The sequence below is a fragment of the Rhinatrema bivittatum genome, chromosome 19 (genome assembly GCF_901001135.1).
Source record: "Rhinatrema bivittatum chromosome 19, aRhiBiv1.1, whole genome shotgun sequence".
NCBI classification, from domain to species: Eukaryota; Metazoa; Chordata; class Amphibia; order Gymnophiona; family Rhinatrematidae; genus Rhinatrema; species Rhinatrema bivittatum.
Window position 1 is genome coordinate 3,765,356 of NC_042633.1, and position 14,858 is coordinate 3,780,213.

The following is a 14,858-nucleotide window of genomic DNA, read 5'->3' on the forward strand; positions in this document are numbered from 1 at the left end:
AACGATTCACATCCCTAACGAGTACTTCCTTGTGAACCTACTCAGTTTGTACTGTATGCCGCTTATATTTACTTAGCTAGGTAGTTGACTTTGCAGGGAGGCAGATGGGTATTAAACATTTGCTAATGCATTCTGCTGTCCATTGAGAACACTGTTTGTGATAAGCCAACATGTTTTTCTCTGTCAACAAGCAGGGCTGAATTAGCCCTGGCATATGGAGAAGGGGGGAGGGGGTCTCAAGCTGAGAAACGGCTGGATTTCTATACACGTGCCCATACTCTGACCCATCCAGTCCTGAAGGTGAAAGGTTCTGTATCATTGTGCCAATCCCATGAGTTCTCTAATCCTGGAGATGACAGACTTTGTACTCTGTGCCTGTTCCTTAAACAGTTTAGTGCTAGATGTGAAAGGTTCCTCTATCCTTGTGCCAATCTCTTGGCTCAATCAGTACTAAAGGTAGCCAGAGATATGAATTCATTTTCTTTCTTTCTTTCTATGTATCTTCCACTATTCAGCACTGTAAAGTGGATTACATTCACACACACTATTAAATAGTGCACACTATTTCCCACAACAAATGAAACAAAAATATTGAAAGAAAGCCCCCTCCCCAAATTAAAGGCCATTTGGCTGAAATGGTACAAACAAAAGATTTCAGTGTGCACCTTCCTAGAGATGACCTGCTGAACATTCTTGTGCCAAATCCTTGAGTTTTCCGGTTCCAGAGTTGACGTGCTCTGTATCTATGTCCATCCTATAAACCATCCAGCCCTACAGGTGAAACTTTCTCTATCCTTGTTCCAATATGAACCAGGCAGTCCCAGAGATGAAAGGCTCGGTATCCTTTTGCCCAGCCCAAGGAAGCCTGCTTTGCTATTTCATGTTTTGTTAGTCTTATACTGTATGCCGACTTCCTGAAATAAAAGTTTAACTTAAAGTTATTTACAACAAATAAAATAATACAATAATCACATGTACCTCTCTGACTACGAACTGGTTTATACAGGGATAATTATGTTCCAATCATTAAAAAAATCGGAGTGGATCTGACAAAATGGTCTTCTTTATCTAAATCTCTTTTAGTGAAGGTTAATCTGATTAAGATGGCGATTTTGCTAAGATTGATTTATCCTTTTATGCATTTGCCATGCGATGTACCTATGCGGGCTCTACAGACTTTCAAGTTGTATCTTGCAAGGGAAGCCACCTAGATTGAAGTACAGTGTTTTTGTAAAGCCTCGAGAGGCTGGGGCTCCCCAACTTTCAGTGGTACAACTGGGCCTGCAGGTTGTCTTGTCTACATGTCTGGCTTGGGACAGACACTGTTCATGCCTGACTATCAATGGAAGAGGAGGGGGCAAGAGGTTGCAGTCTAGAGTCTCTGTTGCATATGCTGACAACATCGCACTCTTACAGGCGGGTGGTACATGGGAATCTTATAATTGTACACACACTTAAAATATGGAGGGCGGTATGTCGCTCGCTTTGCCCGCAGAGTGCTAACTGTTTTTGTATGGGTTTTTTTTAAATCTTTTTATTTTAATTTTATTAGGCACTGCACCTGTTTCAATTTGATATTTTTTATTATATTTTTAATTTTTGATATTTTTATTGTACTTTTAATTTTTATTTGTATTTTCTGTTGTTTTATTTTCTATTTCATTGTATTCTTATATTTTTAATTAAATTTTATGTAAACCATTGTGATAGAATACAGAACAACAGTATATAAAAGTACTAAATAAATAAATCATTAGTCTATGACCCACATCTGTTCTTAGATACATTTTATCCTGATATAGCTACTTGAGCAGCGAGGTGTTTGCGATTCTTAGGACAATTGGCTGATGATGGCCACATTAAACCATTCATGGAACTGGTTGAGGAATTTCATGTGCTGACTATGACCCGATGTTTATTCTTTTGTTTATGCAAGCATGTCTCAATGATAATTAGGGACTACCTGGGGGTTGAGGAGTGTACGGATATCGAAGGTACACTTAGTTGTAGATGAAAAGCAAAACATCTTATAGCTGTCTTATATAAATCAATTTGGGCTGCTCTCTGTGAAAAAGCCACTACATCCCAGCTCATTCAGTTATGGAAGAAGGATATGGGTGCTGCTTTCAATAGTTTGGATCGGAAATCCAATTTGAAACGATCCAGACAAATCACTATCTGTTCTAAGGGGCAGGAGTTGCAATATAAATTGCTGAACAGGCTGTATCATACTCCAGCTTTTTACGCCATGTTTAACAATGTCAGTCCAGCTTGTTGGAGGGGGTGTGGACTTACTGGCACCTTTTACCACATTTAAATTTATTTTATTTTTATTTAAATTCTTTTAATATACCGATGCTCAAGACCAGGCCTTATCGTACCGGTTTACAATAAACAAGGGGGGAAACCAGTTAACATTGAAAGCAAAAGTTACATTACAACAGGGAGTGTGGAACTGGGCTGTTAGAAAAAAAAGATAGGTTAACAATTTCTAACTGGAGAGCAGAGCATGTAAGCAGAGAGTAATTGCTTACATGATAAGAATTATATACAATTTACACAGTGTAGTCGATTAGGCAAGTTATATGAAAGCGCAGTTAGCAGAAAAAACAGTTCCTTTGTGTGGCGGAAAGAGGACGCAACCGTGGAGTGTAGGACCATGTGGGTGACCATGAGGCTTCTTCAGGGATATGCTTGGGCGAACAGCCATGTTTTTAATTTTTTTCTGAATGTGATGTGACAATGTTCCTGGCGGAGATCTGGCGGGAGAGAATTCCAGTGATGCAGAGATCACATGAGCTCTGTTATCTTTGATGCAACGTTATTGGGGGTGAACAGAGAGTGACAGAAAAAAGTTTGCATGGGAGACAAAGATTAAGTTTAATTGTATCATGTTACTTATGGGTTTAACACTCACTCATTCATTTCCTAGGTCTGGTGCAATTTCAAAATATTTACAACTAGGTCTCTTCTGGAAGTATATGGAGCATGTTTTAATCGGAACCAGTACCTTGGGAAAAGGTTGCCACTGGGTGCATATGTCTCCTCTCCTTGTTTACCCATAAGTTTATGTAAAGTCCTGTTGCGGGACAACAGTTTATCATAAAATTCTACCCCTCCCCCAGCATAGTCTTTTGAAAGAGTGGCTGTGTGCCTGTCAGACCTGTAGTCGAGCCACTGGTTCACTGCATCATAAGCAAGGAAATATCCAACGAGTCCCGCTCCCAGCACTGCTAAGTTATAAAGTCCTCACAATACTATGGGACCAGAATACAAACCCAACAGCTGCTTAATAGCCACCCCGGACATGCATGTGGCCAGCAAGCAAGCTGGAGCCACTGCAGCCTGTATGATGGGGCTGCAGTCCATCCAGACACTCCCACGTGGTGGGAGTGTCTGGATGTTCACGCATGCTGGAGTCGGGTGGCTGATTGTATTTACGATATCTGTGGACAAAGGGTGCGGGTGCATTTGGCTCTCTTTTTGATGAGTAGATGGTCTAATAGATGGAAGATGAGAGGCTGTAGAAAGTTGGTGGGCCATCAATTACATGCTCTGCGTTTGACTGTGGATCACCAGTGGAAAAGCTCTCCTGCTATCTCATGCTGGGAATCCAAGATGTTGGATATGGCTCTAATGGAGAAACTTACTTTCTCTTTAAATAATCAGTCAGACAGATATCAAGACACATGAGGACCATATTGGGGGTGGCGGGGGAGTAGGAAGTTTGCCTTTTTTTTTCTCTTGTACTGAATATGTAGCTGCTTATCTGTAATGTCTGATTTGTCACTTGTCTTTCTAATTCAAAGTGTTGTTTTGGAAAGTTGCAAATAAAGAGTTAAAAAATAAAAGAATGGGAGTTTGGGGTTTCATAAGTGTCTGGGAGAAAACATTAACTTTCTGCTTATTTCACAATGAGAAGAACCTCAACTTTATAGCTTGGCAAGGAGAAGGCATTCAATTATGAACTGGATTGGCTTCATTCATCTAAAGACATTTGCTGGAAGTTCAAGGTCATAAATCTATTTAGAACTTCAGATTGTAAATGAATTAGATGGTAACATCAACAGCTGTAAAGAACTTTTCATTCAGTTCTACCAAATTATCAGTAAAATTGAGTTGGAAGCAATACTAGGTACCAGGCTGATTATTGTTGTGGTTTACATACTTGAGATCATCAATGCTATTTACCAGGAACTCGAATGATGACATAGTGTTAAGCAGGGGAAGGTCCAATAAAACAAATCGGAAGGCGGTCCCACGTAGCCAAGGCAAAAACAAAAATGAGACAACCTTATACCGTGGAAAGATTTTTTATTGTTTCACAAAGCCCGACTCCGGCCGAGTTTCGCCAATTTAGGCTGCATCAGGGGCTAAAATTTAAAAAACATTTAAGACTTTAAACAACATCATATCTATATAAATCTCTTAAAAAATTATTTATATAAATCTCTTAAAAAATTATTATATAAAACACTCACATGATTGCTAATATCAAATAGAACTATAAAAGTAGATCCAAAGACAAAAGTAATAAAAATTATAATAAAAATCTTACATATTTGTATCGAGACTCAATTATGCCAATTATCTAATAATCATCAGTTGAAATTATAATCACAGAATCATTATAAATTTGAACCAAATGCTATAGCTTCAAAAATTAGGACTTAATCTAAAATTACAATTATATATCAATATATTTTTTTTGTCAGAAGACACTTAATTTAAGGGCAACATTGTAACAAACAAAGGGACACTTCAAAAAAATTTTTTTAAAACAAAGGGACACTTCAAAAATTTTTACCTTAGTCGTGCATATAATTATCTCTGCTTCTCAGTCTATCAACGTGTCACTCTCAAAATCGTACTGAACAAATCAGACGGTATATTGATGTATCCAGATCTAAAATTATATCAAAATTATCTATTTATTATAAGATTACTCTGACACCGCGGTGCCACATACCCGATGTCTACACCAGAATCAGCTGATTAAAACGCTAAAAACTTTTTCAACAGCTACCGAATAACTCAGTCAATTACAATACTAAACAATCTATTCTCCTTTACCATCTTACAAAGAAACATTATATTCTTAGTTAATAACATATAAAAACTTCATACTTACATTTTGTATCAAAGAACATCGGGACAAGTCCTCATTTCGCTAAAAAAATCCGTCTCTGTTCTTAACTCTGTTTAAATACGTTCCTTTTCAAAAAACCGCGGGAAAACGAGTCTGACGTCAGACCTTCGTCAATTCTATACAACTTTATTGTCAATGAATCAGTTCAGACTAAACATAGGATCTTGAATAATTAGAAGACTTCAATTGATAGAAGCCAAAACGTATCCCTCTATTATTCTTTGTTTGTTACAATGTTGCCCTTAAATTAAGTGTCTTCTGACAAAAAAAATATATTGATATATAATTGTAATTTTAGATTAAGTCCTAATTTTTGAAGCTATAGCATTTGGTTCAAATTTATAATGATTCTGTGATTATAATTTCAACTGATGATTATTAGATAATTGGCATAATTGAGTCTCGATACAAATATGTAAGATTTTTATTATAATTTTTATTACTTTTGTCTTTGGATCTACTTTTATAGTTCTATTTGATATTAGCAATCATGTGAGTGTTTTATATAATAATTTTTTAAGAGATTTATATAAATAATTTTTTAAGAGATTTATATAGATATGATGTTGTTTAAAGTCTTAAATGTTTTTTAAATTTTAGCCCCTGATGCAGCCTAAATTGGCGAAACTCGGCCGGAGTCGGGCTTTGTGAAACAATAAAAAATCTTTCCACGGTATAAGGTTGTCTCATTTTTGTTTTTGCCATAGTGTTAAGCAGTGCATTAGAGCATAGGGTTTAATCTCCCCTGCCACAGGGATTTCTGGACATTCAGAGTGAATTGACATCTTTTGAAAACTGAGCAGTAAATATCAGAATTAAGATGTGTTCCTCGGCCTCAGTACAGGACAACCCGGCCAGGGATTACACCAGTACACACTAGGAGGAAGAGAGCTTGACTTGGATAATGTCATTGGATTAGTTAAACTGGACTGGAGCCATGCATTCTTCTCCATTTTCAATGTCAGCCGTTCAGGTGACTCAGCTTTTGCGAGTGTTGTAAAATCCACCTTCTGGTATTTCATCTTTCTTTCTCTTGTTTGAAAGGCCCTCTATCGTGTCACAATTTTCCAATCTCAAATGTCAACCATGTTGAATCATGGCCATATTGCCTCAAGGAACTCAGCAGCTGCATAATCATTGTGGAGATCCCATAGATAAATGATTTCATGTGCGACTGCATTGTACATTTCCTATATATATTTATATATAGGGATTTTCATAACAGCATACCCAAAGAAACATCATTTTTTTCAGAATTGGGATCTCACATCAACATACTCTAAGGAGCTTCTTTTGAGATAGTTACAACAATATAGTTGAAGGAACATCTTTTCAGAATGGGACATCAATAATAGCAAATTTGTAGGAACATCATTTTTCAGAATTGGGACTTTACAATACAATATTTTGTAAGGAATGATAGAATTGATGAATTGTATTTTAGATTAGCCATTTTATGTAACCATTTAGGCTAATCATTGTTTAATTACAAGGTATATCATTAATAATGCTATATGTGTGATACATTGTTTTAAAATGTATCACACATATAGCATTATTAATGCTATATGTGTTTTAAAATGTTTTTGGAAGGAGGGTTGGGATAGAGGTGCTTGTTAGCCACAGAGGCATTCACGGAGCGGGATGCCAGTGGCCAGTGGTTGGTGTTCCGCCTTCACGGAGGGCTGCCATCTCCAAAAAAAAACAAAAAAACAAGAAACAAACAAACAAAACAGGGGTGGGTAAGAGTATGGGGCAGGGGTGTGGCCTGCTTGTTGCGGCAGTTGCTACCCCTGATTGAGCTGGATGTTCGCTGGGATGCGGATACGGCGCTGCTCTCTGCATGGTGGAGGGGTGGAAGGGAGTTGGGGCCGGAGGGTGCTGGAAGCCAATAGTGATGGGTGGGAGGGAGAAAAAGGGTGGGAAATAAATAAATAAATAAATGGATGAACTGCGTGGCTTGCTGGGCAGACTGGATGGGCCGTTTGGTCTTCTTCTGCCGTCATTTCTATGTTTAATAAAGAATTATAAGTTATAAAGTGTATAGTGTTTTATCTAATCCTATATGGCTTTTGTCCCACTCCTTTGAGTGTTTTTTTGTATATATATAAATTTGCTATAGGCATTAGATGAACATTGGATTGTTCAAGTTGTTCTCTGTGAACACCAAAAACCAACCAACAAATTTGCATTTGCTTCATTTTGTCTTGTTTGTTTCATTATATGACATTCATTCTAGTGCACACCAAATATTTTAATTGTATGTTAAAACACATTAAGATGGTAACTTTAAAATGAACGTGCATGCATATGGGCATGCAAGTGGATATATGCTGAAATTTTAAATAATGCACACAGTTGTGCACATGTGATTTAAAATACACCTAGGGGCCAAATTTTAAAAGGTGCGCGTGGGCGTAGATTTGTTCGTGCAACCCGGTGCAAACAAATCTAGGGTCAGCGCATGCAAGGGGGTGCACAATTGTGCAACGTGTGCGCTGAGCCACACAGCCTTCCTCCATTCCCTCCAAGGCCGCTCCGAAATCGGAGCGGCCTCGGAGGGAACTTTCCTTCCGCCTCCCCCCACCTTTCCCCACCTTCCCCTCCCTTCCTCTACATAACCCGCCCCCCCCCCCCAGCCCTACCTAGAACCCCCCCCTTACCTTTGTTGGGTAAGTTGCGCCTGCCTACCGGCAGGCGTAGCTTACACGTACCGGCCAACGGCCGGCCCGCGATCCCGGGCACAGTGGCAAATGGCCGCTGTGCCTAGAGGCTCTGGCCACACCCCCACCCCACCTCCCGGACCGCCCACATCCCGCCCCTTTTTGCAAGACCCGGGACATACGCGTGTCCTGGGGCTTGCGCGAGCCACCGAGCCTATGCAAAATAGGCTCGGCGCGCGCAGGGGTAGATTTTCTCAGGTTACGCGCGAAGCTTTTGAAAATCTGCCCCCTACTGTGCATATCTGTGCTCCTAATTTTAAGTAGTTGGTCGAACAAACGTAGTTTGCGTATCTTCCTTAGGATTTTGATGGCTTTAACACACTCAGGTAGGCGGATTTTAAAACATGCTCATGTGAAAGACATTCCCAGTTTTACCAATTAGTCCACAAGTTTGCCCAGTCTTTTCTCGAGGTCATCCAGATCCCTCTGGTTCTTCAACCTGCACTCCCCACAGTTGACTCAGACCCTTCACTCAGTTGTTTTATGCCTAAACAGAGACTTAGAGTAAAAACAATAGGAATCGGATGATCAAACGAAGCCCTTTATTATGTTTGATCATCCGATTCCTATTGTTTTTACTCTAACACAGCCAACTGGATCGGCTTCCACTTTGTTTTCTGGGTCTAAACAGAGATTTATGCAGACTTGCACCTCATGAAGAGCAGAAGTAAGTATGTGGCTAACAGCCCAATACACACACCTCTGATAGATTTCAAAAATGCCACTGACATGCATAAAACATGTGTGTAAGTTGCATTGAAAATCAAGTCCTAATTCTCTAGATCCTCAGTATCTCCAACTATCCCATTGAACTCTTTCCATATATCAGTGTGGTGGACTTATTCCTTGTTGAAGACAAAGAGTTACTTTTCTATTTCTAAAATGACAAGAAAAAAATATAGAACCTGAAATTAGAACAAATTTGTGTGTTTCCTCCCATACATCCCAGAGGACATGTCAGGCTGTGATTATCAATAGGACTCGTTAATATAAATCACATACCTACTCATCATGTAATGAGTGTAGGAATGCACCTGAGTGCCATCTTGTTTATTTGTAGCTGCACCACTGCAGGGTCAGTGAAACAACCCCCAGGCAGAGAAGATATAAACTCACTGCCTCCAAACACAGATGCATTGCACAGTTATTCGCAGGTGAGAACGTTTTTAGAATCCTCTTCTCTCCACATTGCAAACCATGTTTATTGTACCTTTCTCTTCTTCTTTCCTGGGTTTTTATTCTCCAGATCCCGATCTCTGTGCTGGATCCTTCTATAACTATTTCATCGTCACTTCTCTCTTGCTTCACTTCATGTTCTTCATATTATTTTTGAGTTTTTCCATATCTCTTCTCATTGGATTTCATGTTGTTTGCTTGATTTCTGTCTGTGTATGCATCAGTTTGCTTAATTTGCTCCTTTCCCTTTACTTTTCTATTCTTTGTGCTTCCCGTAATGATACCAGGAGCTTTGTGAATGAGGACAAGGAAATGAGACCTTCTGATTGGCTGAATCTTCTGCTACTTACTGCTGCCATGGGAAAAGCCACAATCCCAGGATGCAAGCTGGAGCTCCAGAAGATGACCCCTTTCACCATGGATGGAGACTTCATCCTTGGAGTGATTGCTTTGGCTTATTCTAGGGTGGTTTTCCCAATCCTTGACTTCAGAGAGACCCCCAAGCCAGCACACTGTGAGGGGTAAGGCCCCACAAATTAGAAATTAATATTTTTAGTTTGACTGCTAACCAGGAAAGAGACTTTGTAATAAACCAGGTCACAGAGTCAAGCAGCATATTAATATCTTCAGATGATGTTTAGATTGGTTGTGTTTATGTCACCAGATATGCCAACATTTGGCACAACCAAATAATACAATGAGCGTGATTTAGAACAGTGTTTCCAAGCCCTGTCCTGGAAGCACACTTAGCCAGTCAGATTTCAAGGATTGCCACAATGAATGTCCCTGAGATAGATTTATATACCCTGGATCTGCAACCTATGCAAATCTATACCATGCATTTTCATTATGGAGATCCTGAAAACCTGACTGGCTAGCTGTGCCTCCAGGAGAGGTTTGGGAAACAATGATTTAGAATTTCTTCCAAGTAACATTCCTAGATTATCACATTGCCTATCCATTTTTTTTTTTTTGCTTGCAATATACATCTCAAATGAAACCTATTTTTGGTGTAGCTAGATCTGTAATAGAAGATAACCTGTGTAGGCTTCAAGATACATCTGTGTTTATTATTTTCCAAAAACACAGTATCGTGGATGTCTCCCCTAAATGTGGATATCACTACACACATTATAGAATATTGCACATACTTTTAGCTGAATTGGGGAAAAGCAGTTTTCAGATAAGCAATTCATGCAGGACGATCACTTTTAACCTAAGTATGTTGGTTTGAAATCAGTCCTCCTAAACTAATGCTAATATTACTACTTCTACTACTTCTAGTCTTTCTCATTTTTAAAGCACTACTAGACATACATAAGTAGATGATAGCAGAGGGGCTGAGATTCACAGATCTAGCTAGGTGCCAAGAACTTCCTGAAAGACATTCATTTTCATTTCGCTCCTACATTAAGACATCTAAAATGTGGGTAGGACTCCAGTACGGAAACCAAACTGAAATTGGTTGCGAAGTGCATGATCATTCAAAACATCATTTAGCTGATTTAAAGCAGCTCCATTCAATCATTTACACAATAAGCAAGGAGATTGGACACTAGTTGGTTAAATAAGTAGGATTTAAGCTAGGCTTCTTAAAAAAAAAGATTTAATATTGGCATGCTTTAACTGTACAGGGAAATAACATTAAGTGAAAAACAATCTCATCATAATAGATACTGCTTGCTGATATAGAGATGTGCCCTGAGAACCCTAAAAAAATGTTTTTACTCATTTCAGGATACAGAATGTGCTATTAGCAAATAGAGCTCACTGTTTTCTGAAAGGAATCTGTAGGAATGTAAATGAAAATATAAAATCCCCCCAAATTAACTGACAGCCAAAAACTGCTCAAAAATTAAAGACATGAATAGTTGATATTGCTTATGTTTTCCACTTGAAGTGTATCTCGGAATTTGATAAGTAGCTTATAAATGCAAATTAATTAAAAGCGAATTTTCTGAAAATTGCTCACAGTCCATGCATTTTTGCACACCGTAAGCCCTTATACCTGCATAGCGCAGAGACATTGCTGGAGTTGGGGGGGAGGGGGGGTCAGAGAGAGAAGTATGCACATCATTTTATGTTTTTCAAACTATTCATATGGATGGGTTTGGTGGCTGCAGGGACGGAAGGTCTAGGCCCATTACTGCTGCCCCTTGTTAAATGCTAGCACACTGGCCTGCTTGCTCTTCTACCATTTAACTATCTCTCCAGAGGTGCAATTCAATTGATGTGGCAACATGGTCAAGGTAAATTTACCACACCATTGTAAATAATATGGTCATGATCAATGAGCTCACTAAAAAGTACTTGCATAATTAAATTAGGTGCCCATGCTAAAAAAGACAATTCATGTTATTTTTAATGCAATTGTTTTTGGCAATGTTAGTAAATGCACATTACACAACTCTTGCATTAAAGACATCTTAGCCCATGTCGGCACAGGCATTAAATACAATGTACTTTATACATGGACCCCTAAACAGTTAACCTTTAATCTTGCATTGAGTTACTGAATGTTAATCATCAATAAATCTTCAGTAACGAATAAGCTAGTCAATGCATAATCAATAAATTACGTAAAACTTTATTAATGAACTAATAATCAAGTTTTATTTATTTATTTAAAACCTTTTTATACTGGTATTAGTAGGTACAGCATACCGGTTTACATCATAACTGCAGGTTGAAATTACATTAAACAGGTACAGGGTGAGGGACTAGAAGGAACAAGAGCGATGGCTAGAAGCTAGCAAACTAGTGCAAAAACAAGTGCAATAAATAGGTAAACAATGTAATAAATGGCAAAACCTGGTAAACAAAGTGATCTAACTTTATACATTATTTATTTATTTATTTAAAAAAATTTTCTATACCGTCGTTAAGTTAAATAACCATCACAACGGTTTACAGAAGGGCACGATAAAGAGAAATATGGGTGGTATAGATTACAAATTACTCGTGTGCCATCATAGTATGGTAACAATTTAAAATAATAAACTAGGTGTGTAAGTTGAACCTGATTGTTAGGAACAAATTAGGCAGTTTGATTTTAACATTAATGTGCTTATGTAGGTTACTAATAACTTCTAGCTTGGTGCATCCTTAACTATCAACTATTTTTCTCCTTTATCTTTATAAAATGCTTGTTTAAAAGCATTTTATAAAGATAAAGAAAAGGAGAAAAAGCTCCGGTAAAGTATTGTTGCAGCAAGGAATAAGAGAGGGAGGGTCTAATCTGGGTAGGCCTGTTTAAAGAATCAAGTCTTTAATTTGGATCTGAATTTGAAAGTGCAAGGCTCAGGACGGAGGTTCGTGGGTAGTGAATTCCAGAGGGTAGGACCAGCAATGGCGAGGCCTCGGTCCCTTGTGGATGTTAGGTGTGCCTTCTTGAGGGATGGCACGTGGAGGGCACCTGTATTGGTTGCTCTGGTGGGGTGGTTAGAAGGTGTGGGGTGGAACGGCTCATCTAGCCAATTGGAATTGTGTCTGAAGATAGATTTGTGAATGATAGAAAGGGTTTTATAGTGGATGCGTGAGGATATCTGGAGCCAGTGAAGGTCTTTAAGGATCGGAGTAATATGATCAGATTTGCGGGCATTTGAGATGGTCCTTGCTACCTCATTCTGTAGCATTTGGAGCGGTTTTATGGTGGAAAAGGGGAGCCCTAGGAGGAGGGAGTTGTTATAGTAGTCCATTTTTGAAAAGAGGGTGGCCTGGAAATCATTAGCATGGAGTAAAGGTTTAAGTTTTTTCATGACTTTGAGCTTAAAGAAACCTTCCTTGAAGATAGTGTTGATGTTAGGGATGTGAATCGTTTTTTGACGATTTAAAATATCGTCCGATATATTTTAAATCGTCAAAAAATCGTTAGGGCCACGATACAATACCAATTCCCCCGATTTATCGTTAAAAAATCGTAAATCGGGGGAAGGGGGAAGGGGGAAGGGGGAAGGGGGAGGGCAGGAAAACCGGCACACTAAAACCCCCTAAAACCCACCCCCGACCCTTTAAATTAAATCCCCCACCCTCCCGAACCCCCCCCCCCCCAATGCTTTAAATTACCTGGGATCCGGCGGTGGTCCAGAACGGCGGCGGTCCGGAACGGCCCCCTCAATAGAATTGTGTTGTCTTTAGCCGGCGCCATTTTTCAAAATGGCGGCCGCAAAATGGCGGCGGCCATAGACAAAAACGATTCGACGGAGGAGGTCGTTCCGGACCCCCGCTGGACTTTTGGCAAGTCTTGTGGGGGTCAGGAGGCCCCCCCCAAGCTGGCCAAAAGTTTCCTGGGAGTCCAACGGGGTTCCGGGAGCGATTTCTTGCCGCGAATCGTTTTCGTACGGAAAATGGCGCCGGCAGGAGATCGAGTGCAGGAGGTCGTTCAGCGGGGGTTCCGGACCGCCGCTGAACGACCTCCTGCACTCGATGTCCTTTCGTGGATTGCAAGTTGGCTAAAAGACAGGAAACAGAGAGTAGGATTAAATGGACAATTTTCTCAGTGGAAGGGAGTGGGCAGTGGAGTGCCTCAGGGATCTGTACTGGGACCCTTACTTTTTAATATATTTATAAATGATCTGAAAGAAATACGACAAGTGAGGTAATCAAATTTGCAGATGATACAAAATTGTTCAGAGTAGTTAAATCACAAGCAGATTGTGATAAAGTGCAGGAAGTCCTTGTGAGACTGGAAAATTGGGCATCCAAATGGCAGATGAAATTTAATGTGGACAAGTGCAAGGTGATGCATATAGGGAAAAATAACTCATGCTATAGTTACACAATGTTAGGTTCCATATTAGGTGCGACTACCCAAGAAAGAGATCTAGGCGTCATAGTGGATAACACATTGAAATCGTTGGTTCAGTGTGCTGCGGCAGTCAAAAAAGCAAACAGAATGTTGGGAATTATTAGAAAGGGAATGGTGAATAAAACGGAAAATGTCATAATGCCTCTGTATCGCTCCATGGTGAGACCGCACCTTGAATATTGTGTACAATTTTGGTTGCCACATCTCAAAAAAGATATAATTGCAATGGAGAAGGTACAGAGAAGGGCTACCAAAATGATAAAGGAAATGGAACAGCTCCCCTATGAGGAAAAACTAAAGAGGTTAGGACTTTTCAGCTTGGAGAAGAGACGGCTGAGGGGGGGATATGATAGAGGTCTTTAAGATCATGAGAGGTCTTGAACGAGTAGATGTGAATCGGTTTTTTACTCTTTCGAATAATAGAAAGACTAGGGGGCACTCCATGAAGTTAGCATGTGGTACATTTAAACTAATCAGAGAAAGTTCTTTTTCACTCAACACACAATTTAACTCTGGAATTTGTTGCCAGAGGATGTGGTTAATGCAGTTAGTATAGCTATGTTTAAAAAAGGATTGGATAAGTTCTTGGAGGAGAAGTCCATTACCTGCTATTAATTAAGTTGACTTAGAAAATAGCCACTGCTATTACTAGCAATAGTAACATGGAATAGACTTAGTTTTTGGGTACTTGCCAGGTTTTTATGGCCTGGATTGGCCACTGTTGGAAACAGGATGCTGGGCTTGATGGACCCTTGGTCTGACCCAGTATGGAATATTATTATGTTCTTATGTTCTTATGTTCTTATGTTCTTTCCTCACCGCACATAAATATAGTCTTCAGATTGTCCCTGCTGGCAGGAGACAAGAACTGCCCATAGATTCTCACAGTTTGATGATTTGATTTATTGTTATTTGGGAACCACTTTAATTCTTTCTGAATATGGCAGGATAGAAGTTAAACTAAATGAATAAATAGCAAAATAATATGATGACAGCAGGTTGG